At 50.1% G+C, this 12,274-nt stretch overlaps 1 protein-coding gene across 5 annotated transcripts in view; it reads right to left on the bottom strand.

The window, feature by feature from the left end:
• The window catches only part of Traf3 (Tnf receptor-associated factor 3), a 103,267-nt gene extending 94,311 nt beyond the window's left edge, over positions 1-8,956 (bottom strand). The window contains exons 1-2 of one of the 5 annotated variants that reach the window (XM_039112585.2): positions 6,772-7,008; positions 6,259-6,367 (exon numbers count right to left, since the gene is read on the bottom strand). The gene's annotated coding sequence lies outside the window, so the exon portion shown is untranslated. Of the gene's footprint in view, positions 1-6,171; positions 6,194-6,258; positions 6,368-6,419; positions 6,723-6,771; positions 7,009-8,934 lie in introns of those variants that run through there. The other 4 variants (XM_039112591.2, NM_001395112.1, XM_039112589.2 and 1 more) reach the window with 4 other exon arrangements.
• Positions 8,957-12,274: the final 3,318 nt, after the last annotated feature.

Raw genomic sequence — 12,274 nt, 5'->3', positions numbered from 1 at the left:
CCAAGACAATGTGCACTACACAGTGAGCGTGAGGCCACAGTGAGCTACACAGGGAGACTTTACATGAACAAACAGACCCAACAAACTACCTGCTTCAAGGGCACACAGAGCTGTGGTGGAAGCAGGGCCTCTAGAAAAGCCCTCTGCTCTTCCTTTCCAGCCTCAACAACTAGTCAGTTCCCTTTTCCTGTTCCCCTTCCTAAGAAGGGCAGCCATGGAATCACCTTAGACTCATGGGACCAAACTCTGATGCTTGTCCTTAGTTGTTTTCTTACTCCAGCTAAGCTCCAAGAAAAATTCCTGCATAGCATGTGATTCAACTCCCACAGCACGCCGTTCACCTGTCGCAGCCCCTACCACGTGTCATCACCAGAAGACTCTTCTAGCTTGGCCAGGGCACGGAAGCTCCATGAGGCCAAAGGTCTTTCAGCATTTTACCTGACTTTTTAGTTTTAGCCACCAGCATGGTTCATGTTCAAAAGAGGAGGAGAACAAGGGAGAAGAGGAGGGAGAGGAGGAGGAGGAAGAGGAGAAGGAAAAAGAAAAAAAGAGAAAAGAAAAAAAATGTAGTCTAATTAAATACAAGTTGAAAATCCCTCCTCCATAACACCTGGAAACAAAAGTATTTCAGATGAGTAGTCAGAATCTGGGGCTCCACAGACAGCCATGAGTAAATACAATGTATCTTTTGGAGAATCAATTCTACTAAAAGATTAGGAGCAGAGCATGTTGATACTAAAGCAGATTATTGAGAACTATGTATAGTTTACAGTAAGATAAAACTTCATGGGCTTGCCCATCCCTATGGAGGTAAAGCCCTACAGAAAAGCCTTCTGAAACCTATACACTTAAGTTACCCCCATAATAAGGCTACAACAGACTGTATTAATCCGAAATGCAGAAAATTTAATTTCCAGTGTAAAGTTGGCACGAAAAGTGCTCCAGAGAACTCATTTCCCTGGTCTTCAGAGAAAGTTACAAGTTTGTATCAAAGAAGTTCCCCTACCAGATTGGTGGAACACACCTCTAGGCAGTGTTCTGGAGGCAGAGGCAGAGACAGACAGATCTTTTGTGAGTTTGAAGCCAGCCTGGTCTACACAGCAAGTTTCAGGACAGCTAGAGCCTCAGTTTCAAAACAAGAACAACAAAAAGTAGTCGCCCCCCTCCCCATTGGGTAACTAACTCCCTCTAATGTAACAGAGCTGCAGGAGGAGAGAGTAGCATGCAGGAAAATGCAGGAAAATGACCAAACGAGGCACTAGGTTTAGCCAACTACAACAGACTTTGTCAAAGCCCAGTGAAACCCTGTGGTCTGTCTTCTTCTCTTCCCTCCCGTGCGCCTGAGAGAACCTGAGCACATTCACCAAGCACTTGCCATGCGCCTGGCCCTTGGTGGAAGGAGAATAGCATGACACCTACCTACTTACCCCCTGTGCCTGCGGATCTCCAAATGCACATTAGCCTGGCGGGTAATCACTCACCTTAGAAAACCTCTTCAAGGGCTGGAGAGATGGCTCAGCCGTTAAAGGCTAGGCTCACAACCAAAAATATAAGAAAACCTCTTCAAGACTATTACGACTCAGGCTGGCAGTAGTGCCTCACGCCTTTAGTCCCAGCACTTGGGAGGCAGAGGCAGGCGGATCTCTGTGAGTTTGACACCAGCCTGGTCTTCAGAGTTCCAGAACAGCTAGGGCTACACAAAAAACCCTGCCTCTAAAACAAAACAAAACAAAACAAAACAAAAAAAAAAAAAAAACCAAAAAACAAAAAACTCACCAGGCATGGTGGCTCACAGCACAGGGAGGCTGTGGCAGAAGTATCCCAAGTATCCCAAGTTCAAGGGCAGCCTGAGAACCTGTCTCAAAAACAAACATCCTATGACCCCTAGAGCTATGTCTCACCACTGGGATGCGCTTACTACTGTCTGAAAGGTTGGTGTGCGATTTAACCTTTCTCACTACTCTAAGGGTGCCAGGCTTCTCATTCATATGGCTTTAATGGTCTGGATGTATGTCTAATCAGCATATGAACTGGAGAAGAAATTAGGATATCAGAACAGCAGTTCCCGATACCTTTCTCAGAGAAGTTACCAAATAGCTTCCACGTCATTTTTTTCCTTTACATTTTTTTTCCCCGGAGGTGAGAGGCACATGTGTAGAGGTCAGAGGGCAAAAGCTGATTCTCTCCTTCCACCAACTCCTTCCTTTGACCACAAGTTCCAGGGACCAAACTCATCAGGCTTGGTGGCAAGCCCCTTACCTGCTGAGCCACGTCACCGCCCTCTATTGAATTTGCAAATGGCTCAAATCAACCAGGAGCAAATCTTTTAAAAACGAAATCATAAAAAGAAACGGTGGGGACTGCGAGACGGTGCCTCAGAGCATAAAGACACTTGCCATCCAAAGACGTTAAGTGTAACCACCTGAACTCAATCAACAGAACCCATGTGACTTTGAAAACTGACTCCATAAAGTTGTCCTCTGACTACTGCATGCCCAAAGTGGCACTCACGCACTCACATCATACACATACAATGATGATTATTATTAATTAATAATAATTATTATTAATAAAATAACTTTGAAAAATGAGACATAGGGCCCCGTATTTCATTTCTGGAAAATCACATGTTTCAAAGCATGTCAGTAAGGGGTTGGGGATTTAGCTCAGTGGTAGAGCGCTTGCCTAGGAAGCGCAAGGCCCTGGGTTCGGTCCCCAGCTCCGGAAAAAAAAGAAGGGGAGATTCCCAGTTGCTTAAATGGGAAGATTTGTTCAAGGCAAAGCATGTCAGTAAGGAGCAGGCTGGTGGCAAACCCGTCAGTAAGGCTAGTGGATTCGGGAAAGTTATGTTCTGGCTTCACCACCACCACAGCTTTCTCAGATTTTTTTTTATCTACAACAGCAGCACTCAATCTGTGGGTCATGGCCCCTTTGGGGGTGGCATATCAGATATTCTGCATATCAGATGTTTACATTATAATACGTAACAGTGGTAAAATGACAGTTATGAAGCAGCAATGAGATAATTTTATGGTTGGGGGTCACCACAACACGAGGGACTGTATTAAATGGTCACGGCGTCAGGAAAGTTGAGAACTCTTGACATACAAAGAGAAACAGTAGGCATGGCGACGTGCTGCGGCTCTATCTGGTGCCACTGTTTTAACCCTTCCATAAGCCATGTCCTTCAGACGTAGCCAGACCACTCAGCTCCAAATCACACGAGAGCCTGCAAGAGCTGGAGGGCTGCACGGGGTGCAGAGCTCTGACTACCGGCATCATACAGACTAGCAGGAGCAGCAGGGCCAAGAGCTAACACGTGTGAAGGGTAGGGGAGCTCCTCTACAAGTGGGGCCAGATTCCCTAAGGCTGTGACCAACTAGGGTGACTTTCCTAGACATCTCTCTGACGAGTCTGGGCAGCCAGGAACTTTTCCTTATAGTCACACACACACAAGCACGCACGCACGCACGCACGCACGCACACCAATACTTGCAGACTTCTGTACACAACCCACTAACTCATTTCCTCCTACAAAAGCGGATGACTTCTCCTCATTTTTCCTCACAGAGAGTCAACTCCCTGAGGGTGGGGCAGTGACTTGATTTTTTTTTCCTTCACTCTTCTTGCGGAAAGTTCCTCCGCTGGTGTCTCAGTCAATCCTAGGTGAGTTCTGGCGCTGCCCTTCTCTGTGCGCCGGGGCCCAGACGCCCCAGCTTTCTACAGAGCATTGCCTCCAAAAGCAGGTGTGAGGATTTACTCATCCTGGTGTCGTGTAACTATATTATGGGATCTCGGGGCACGTTAATTGAACATTAATTAAATGAGCAAGACTCCCAAGTCACAGTTAATAATGTGTTTGTCTGAATGCAGCAAGATGCCAGTCTGACTCCTGGAGGGGCCAGAAGCCAACAGTCACCTGCAGTACTCACATGCCACTCCCTGTATAGGTTCTACATGGAACCTCCGATAGAAACCTCGCCTTCCTCTTCCTAGATTGAACTCTCATCCCAGATCTTTCCTGGAGTATGCGAAACAAAAGAGGCCTTCCGAAAATCAAAACGCATTTTATATTTTTATTAATCATCATAGAAATTATACACATATATTTAACGTTTCTTTACAGTTTTCCTATTGAAATTGAATTTTCTCTTTCTGTGAGCTCCTCTGGGACCACATCAATTCCCAGCTACCTCCCCACTACCTTATCTGCAGGCCTCTGGGCTGCCCTCACTCTGGCCCCAAGCCTAAGCACCTTCTCACTCCCAGCCTCGGCTGTCTCTCTCTCTCTCTCTCTCTCTCTCTCTCTCTCTCTCTCTCTCTCTCTCTCTCTCTCTCATCACCTTCCAAATCCTTTGGCCTCACCTTCCTCACTCTAGCTCTCTCCTCAGCTCCCCTCCCTATCAGAAATGTAATAAATACATAAATGCACAAGCATCAACTAAAAACAACTAATTTTTCCTCTGTAAATACTTGCAGAGATGCGCACAGGGGTCTGATACCACAAAAAAAAAAAAAAAAAAAAAATCAAACTACGGCCTTGAGCTGTGAGGCTTCCCTGTTAATAATTCTGAAGTTGACTACTGAGAGGAAATCAAGCTATTGCATAATGTTGGACAGCTCATTTGCTTTCTGGAGTCTTACTCTACACGATGAGAAAACAAAGATGGGTGAATTTAGTGCCATTTCCTTTGTGTGTTCGAGCTAGCTCGGGCTTGCACCAGCACAGTGACAGTCTCATGTCTCCTGAAGGAGTTTCGGCATCATACAGAAGGGTTTTTAAGGGAAGGATAAACCATGCTCATCCTCTGGGATCATTAGCATATGTATCCTGACAATACCCCAGAAAGTCCTTCCTCATTCGCACTGAAACGTTCTAAGGGATTCTAGCAAAAGTGTCTAGAGAAGACCTCTGACACAGGGAAAGCAGGCATCAGTTCAGAGCTCCCAGGTAAATGAAAAGCTTTCTTCAAAGCACCAGCAAGAGCAGCAGAAACAACTGTCTGCTGCTGCTGCTGCTGCTGCTGCTGCTGCTGCTGCTGCCTGTTTCCGACAGAATGTCTCTGCAGCCTCCTCACCAAGGCCATCTTACTAATTCCAAAAGGAATGGATAGCATCCAAGAAAAATAATTGGTCTTCTTCTCCCCTCACAGAAAAATGCACATGAATGTCTTGTTTTAAAAAATGCTGGAATTCTCCCCGGCCAGCTCTTTGATTCCCCGACTTCTGCATTGTGACAGCTGGGACAGATGGTGTCTGGGTGAGACACCTTACATCTTAAACCTTGTCCCTGATGAGGTCTGATTTGAAACAGTGAGGCTGAACCCCAAGGTCTGCCAGGATTGTATCACCAGAACCTACACACAGGGTTTTCTGACTCCCGGGCTAAATTTCCTGGTTTTCACACTTTAAATGTTCAGTTTGCTCTGGCCAGAGAGAATTTTCACCTTCAGACTAATTCTTAATATTTAAGATGTCACAATATGGCGAAAAGGGAAACATTTCCTCTCCTCTGAGTAAAGGATGGCTGCACACTATTTTGCTAGACACCCTACAATGATGCAGTATTTTTTAACAGGCCATTTTCCAAGATCCAAAAAATACCAGAAGGTTTTAAAAACCGACCGAGGGTCCACCTGAACATTTCTACACAAGAGCATTTTACACACACACACACACACACACACACACACACACACAGCATTTCTAAGGATTTCACTTGTGTGTCTAGTCACAGAAATGATACCAAAAAAAAAAAATTATGGCTCCTCTTCAGTTGTACGCTGTGAATGTAAATTAAGATGACAATATAACACTCAATAAACCCTTTAAGACTCCACAAAAAAAGAGCATACTTACAAATGTGTGTACGTAACACACACACACACACACACACACACACACACACCCTCTTCTATTTCATTCTCAAAACTGAGTCAAGCCTCAGTACAAAAGCCGTGGAAAATAAAATCAGTTCCTCCGACCGATCATTAATCTGAATGCTTCTTCGATTTCAGAGCACGTCCACAGCACTTCACCCATTTGCATGTTGTTGCCGTTCTACATAAAAAGCAAATCTTTTTCCACGCAGGATTCTCTCTAAAGGTCTAATCCTGATACCCGCGTCCCCAACCGGTGGTGATGACAGTGTGGAAACGTGGCGAAACGTACGTGAGCCATAGCCCGGCGCCTCCAGAACCTGCAAGCCCCGCGGCAGGGATCGTTTTAATGGCTCACCCGTAGGGAGCCCACTCTGACCTTTGGTGTTAATCGAAGGTGGAAGGTGTGCATTCGGCCCCAGCTGGATCCCAGAACCGCCTGCCTTCCAGCCTCTCTGCAGCTCTCCGACTATGAATCAGTCATTCATCTGCAGAGCAATGACTCAGTATAAACTTTTAAATAATGGCTCAAAAACCCACCTCCACCAGCCAGGGCGAGCACGCTCATCTATGCGGGCACCCTGACTCCGTCGTTCCGCACCGCGCCAAACCCCCAGGCCTCGGAGATGCTGACGGCTCAGCACCCCTCGGGGCGGGCACCTAGGGCTCAAGGCCTGGCTGCCCCGTCTGCCTGAAGCGCCGGCGCCTCGGGCCCGGAGCCGGCCGCATACACAAAGTTTCCAAAGTTGGGGCGGCGGGCGGGCCGCACCGCAGACGGTGAGGCGGCCGGGCCTGGCAGCGGAGGACCCGCCGGGCCCGGGGCCGCCGCCGGGATGGAGCCGCCCGCCGCCCCGCCGCCCCGCCGCCCCGCCGCCCCGGCCCGCGACCTTACCCCGCGGCCCGCCCGTTCGGCCGGCTCAGGGGCGCCGCGCGCATCCTCCGCCGCCTTCTGCAGCGTCCAGCTCCCCGGGCAGCCCCATGTCGGGGGGCGGGGAAGGGCCGGCGGCCGCCGCCGCCGCCGCCGGCTGGAAAGTCCCTGCTGGGCTGCAACCCGGCTCGCGCACGCGGCGGCCGCCGGCCGCGCCGCCTCACGCACCCTCGCGCTGGCACTTCCTCTCGCGCGCTGGAAATCCCCGCGGGCCGCCAGGGCGCGCGCCCCAGCGCGCCCGCCCCCGCCGCCCGCGCGCGCCTCTCCCCCTCCCATCCCCCTCGGCTGGCGCGCGCCCGCGCCCGTTGCTAGGGACCCTCGGCCCCGCGCTCGCCGCCGGCCTTAGCAACGGCGGCGCGCGCCCCAGGCCCTCAGGGCCCTTGCCCCTCCGCGCGCGCGCGCGTGCGCCCTCGCGCCCCGCCCGCCTCCCGGTCTTTCCGGGTCAAAAAGCCAGTCGAGCAGAGTGAGGCGAGCAAGGTTCCTCGCCTGGCCACCTCGACGGGCGGCCCAACAGTCTCGCCTACTTGGACACTCACGTCCTTGCACCTGTAGAAGACGCTCACTCGCGGGCACCCATGGGCACGCGTGAAGAGTTCGTTCCTAGTGTCTCCTGTCCAAGAGCACACATCTTCATAGACAGACCTCACAGGCAGGCAGGTCTCAGACAGTCCCCACATTTGCACACAGACACACCATCACCATGCATGCCCCTCGCATGCTCACAGGCAGTTCTGGCACCATCTAACCCAGCTCTAGGGGTTTAACCGAGTTCTTGGCTCCCTACACACCCACCCACCCACCCAGGAAAGTGGGTCTGGCCCAGTGTGGACAGGGCGGTCAATTTGTCGTGGGCACTTCTCTAGGCCAGAGATACCCATTTCTCCAGCGGCTTCGTCTTGCTGTCTCATGATCACCAGGGGTTACAGTGCCCCACCAGATATCCCTATTGCCATGGCAAGATGGTAGCAAATGGGGTCCTATCCTTACAAGTTCCGACACTGAGCAAAGAGGCCATGATCGTCTCCAAATTGGCTGGAAACTCACAGTTCCCTTCTCTAGAAAGTTCATCGGATTCCTAGGCTGAAGCGGAGACCGGTGTGACCAGGCTTGCAGGAAGTCCAGCATCTTCTGTCAGGCTTACCTCGTGGAATGTTCTAGAAGCCTAGATAGTATGACATATATATGACATACATATAGTATCTCTGAACGCAGTAGCCCAACAGGTGCCTGTACGAGAGCCTGCGCAGGCCTTGCTTGCCAGGCTCAGCTAGGCCAGTGGCGCCCCCATCTGGGCCACAAAGCCACAGTTCTGAGTTCAGAGTCAGGTCAGATCCAGGGTTCCTCAAGGCAACAAGGCTATACTGACAGTCCCACCATGCGGTCTCTGGAGCTCACTGGTAAGCCCTTTCCCTTCATGGGTGTCTTTAATGACCGGGAATGCTCAGAGTGCCCCCTGACTCCTACACCCGTGTTCTAAAGCTCTGCTATTGGACCCCAGCCCTGTCCAGGGCGCCTTTCTCCTCTCGCGCCTTTCGCTGTCTGCACAAGGGAACTGCACAAATCCAGAAAGGCTCCCTTCTGTAGGCTGCACTATTTGGATTCTTTTCAAACAAGCCATCAGGCAGAAGGTACAAAGACCTGTGCGTGGGGCTTCCTATGGCTGCGTGGCTCCTTTTATTCTCTGCCAAAGCACCAGTAAGCCTTCTTCAGAATGAGTAGGTTGAGTCCACCCGCGTGGAGCTCTCTGCGGGTGAGACTAGCTCCTACTGGTCTCTCTCCCCACTCCGAACCCTTTTTCTCCCATTCAGCAGCTCCAGACCCCCTGCTTTGGGGAACCAGAGTGGGCAGCATAAAGAAGTTTGCCCCAAACGGGGCCAGGGCTTTGGGGGCGGGTGTTCTGGCCGCCGCAGCGCCAGTTGCTGAACAGAAGTGATGAGCAGTACAGAGAACCAATCAGAGCGCTCTGCTCTGGGCATTTCAAAAGCAAAGCTGGCTGTTCCCTATGGCAACGCAGAACAACACGCCGACACTGTTTCTGGACAAAGAAATTTCTCTCAGGAATTTATGTGGCCTCACATGCTCAGTTTGTTGCATTTTAAGATGCATGCAGATCTCGTGATGACTCACCAAAGTGCAACTGTCCAGAAAGCCGCTCCCGTCCGTTGTGCTAAGAGGAAAAGTATTCATTGCATGGTGTCAGGGGCTTCAGGCCGGTGAACAGGTGTCATCAGGCCCCTCCCAGTGCCTCAAATGACATCTCCAGGAGCAGTAGCCACCTGCCCCTGCGGGACAGATGTGTGCTGAAGTGAGCTGACATTTTGCTCGCTAAAACATTAAATACTAGCAACACACAGCAAAAATTATAGTTTCAGTAAGAGTTCCCAGCAAGTAGCTTTCAAACCTGTTGAATACATGATACACACATACGCACATACACATTAATACTTAATCCCAAACATGTAATATGCTCTGATAATTTTTTTCTGTTTGTTAGTTTTTAAGTGATTTTAGTTACTTACATATCCATTGTGTGTGTGTGTGTGTGTGTGTGTGTGTGTGTGTGTGTACATGCACACGTGCTCGTGGAAACACATGCCATGATTAAGTGTGGAGGTCAGAGGACAAAAGTCAGTTCTGCCTTCCACTATGTGGGTCACTGGGATGGAACTCAGATGCCCAGCTTGACTGCAAGCACCCTTACCTACTGAGCCAACTTGCTGGCCCTATCTAGTTATTAATTTTAATACAGGATTCCACTATGTAGGCTAAGATGGCCTCAAACTTGAAATTCTCCTACCTCACCTTCCCAAGTGATAGGATTCCAGGCAAATTCCGCCCTGCTCATTAGCAAGCTTGGGTCTCTCTGGCTCTCTGGAGTGTTTTCCCTCTCCCCCTCCCCCTCCCTCTGTCCCTCCCTCTCCCTCATGGTCTTCTGTAATCTAGTCTGACCTCAGTCTCACCACACAGCTGAGGGTGACCTCGAACTTCTAAACCTCTGCCTCTTTCTCTCAAGTGCTGAAATTGCAGACATGCCCCACCACATCCAGCTTCTATTACTTATTTCAATTATGTTTTATTTATTTATTTTTATTTGAGGCAGGGTACACATGTGGAGGTTAAAGGACATTTCACAAGAGTCAATTCTTTTCTTCCACCATGTAAGACCTGGTGATCAAATTCAAGTCAAAAGGCTTGGGACCCGAGCACCTTCACCACTAAGCCAGCTCAGATCCCCCCCCCTTTTTTTGGAGCTGGGGACCTCAAGATCCCCCCTTCTAAAATTTTTTATTTATTTATTTATTTTAATGCTGATCATGACCCTCTAAACTTACTGGAGATTCGTGGCCACAAGTCCAAAACAACATCTTTCTGCTAAAAGATGCTGATGGTGCTGGAAGGGTCCCAGCTTTGAGGTGACACTGCTCTCTGTCCCTGCCCGGTTCTGTCTCTCAATGAATTCCTGCACAGAAGAGTCATACTATCAAGGGGGGGGGGGGCAGGTCAGGGCGGTTCACATAGGAAACACAGAGAGGACTAAGGGTGAGAGAGCACATTCCCAGGTCTATATGATACTGAGGAGATGGGGGAGGAAACTAGGAGGTTGGAAAATGGGCCACATATAAAGTTCCAGCCTTTTCTCATTCCTGTGGGCCAATCAAGAAACGAAAGTGTCCTCCTTTTAAGGGGTCCATCCCAGGATTCTTTTTTTTTTGGGGGGGGGGGTTCTTTTTTTTTCGGAGCTGGGGACCGAAACCAGGGCCTTGCGCTTCCTAGGCAAGTGCTCTACCACTGAGCCAAGTCCCCAACCCCAACCATCCCAGGATTCTTGTGTGCACGTGTGCACACATGCACAAACCACCTGTGCTTTCTCAAATGCTTGCCTGAAATTGTACAAGAGAGAGTCTTGATGTGGCCCGTCTCCACTTGGTAGTTTTGACTCAGCCCCTAGACTTGCCTCTCTATCTGCAACACCTCCTGAAGAAACATCCCACCCCGCCGCTCTTCCAAGAAAACGGGATCTTCAGTGAATGTCACGGGAAGCAGGGCCATTATTGCAAGCCCCACACAGCAAACCCCAGGAGATCAAACACCGATTAATCGATCTCTGCCTTCCTTAAGATCCCAGAGGCCCAACCTTCCCTCGATGCTGGTTGGTCCCCTCCCAACCCACAGGCTCAAGCTCGTTCCTTTGATTTTCCCCAAGCCCTTAGCAAACAAAAGCCAATGGCTGCTGAAACAGTCCAGTAGACGGCAGAGCTCCTCCCACACAGCAGCCGCTAAGGAAGTCAGGTGGGTGGAGCTACTCCATCCACAGCGAGCCCAGGAGGAAAAAAAGGGAAAAGAAATGTCTAGAAATTGCAAGAATTGTTCTAATCCTAGGCGTTGCAATACTCTGAATAGTCTTCCTGAAAACACTGGGAAATGACGTGCTCCCTCGTCTTCCAAGCTTGAACGCCACATGGATGCAGAGGGCAGAACCTTCTCCCACCTCCGCCCTATTGTAGTCTGCCGGGACCTGCTTACTGAGCACCCCTGCTCAGTCCTGCTAGCTCAAAGCCAAGGATGTGCCCGTTCCGTAGAGCTTACCATCTAGTGGGCAGAAACGGAAATAAATCAACCACACGTTGATCTATAGCAAGAGAAACTGAGGGACTGAGGGAAGGCAAGGGAGAGGAAGCCTGAACAAGGGTCAGGGAAAAGGCAGGTTAGAAGGCAGAATACGGACGTGAAGGAAAAGGAACAAGGTACCATGTGCACCGTGTAGTGAAAAGCCTTGAGGTCAGTGAGCATTCAGGGAGGCCAGTGTGACTACAGCCAGGAATGGGGGAAACTCCAGGGAAGAGGAGAGGAGGCGCCAAGGATTCGAGGCCACGCAGGGTATAGATAGGCCTTTGGTTTCCCGCTGGTATGGGATGCCGGTATCCACTGCCAAGTTTAAGTAACAGCTTGTAGTCCATTAAAATCAACTTATACTCTCCCCCTCCCACTCCCGTTTAATAAATACACACCGGAACCTGGAACAACAATGACACATTATCTAACAGTGTCACAAGATGTCAGCTCCAACAAGTGGAAACTGCAGGATAGAGGAGCTGCAGACAGACACGGCCCAGCATCTAGACCCTCCCAGAAGGAGGTAAACTCTTCTTGACAGGAATAGATATCGAGGACTCATCTCTACACGGGAAAACCTTGGGCGCTTCCTATAAGCCAGGGGAGGGGATGAAGCTGTTCTTTGCCCGAGAGCTGACCCGGAGGGCTTCTGAAACCCACAGTGGATACCCAGTGGCAGGCCCCGCCAACCTATTTTGTGTGGTGTTTTCTGTTTTGTTTGGGTTTTGGTGCTGAGGTCAAACCCAAAGCTTTGTGCGTGCTAGATATACACGTTGTGTTTTCCAAGTGCCATGGAGACCTCTGTGCCAGCTTAAAAGGAGTCTACCTCAGAGCTGAAGGAGGGAGAGGTCAT

Source organism: Rattus norvegicus, chromosome 6 (assembly GCF_036323735.1).
Source record: "Rattus norvegicus strain BN/NHsdMcwi chromosome 6, GRCr8, whole genome shotgun sequence".
Taxonomy (NCBI): domain Eukaryota; kingdom Metazoa; phylum Chordata; class Mammalia; order Rodentia; family Muridae; genus Rattus; species Rattus norvegicus.
Note: the sequence above shows the minus strand (reverse complement) of the source record. Positions and strands in the feature narration are given on the sequence as shown.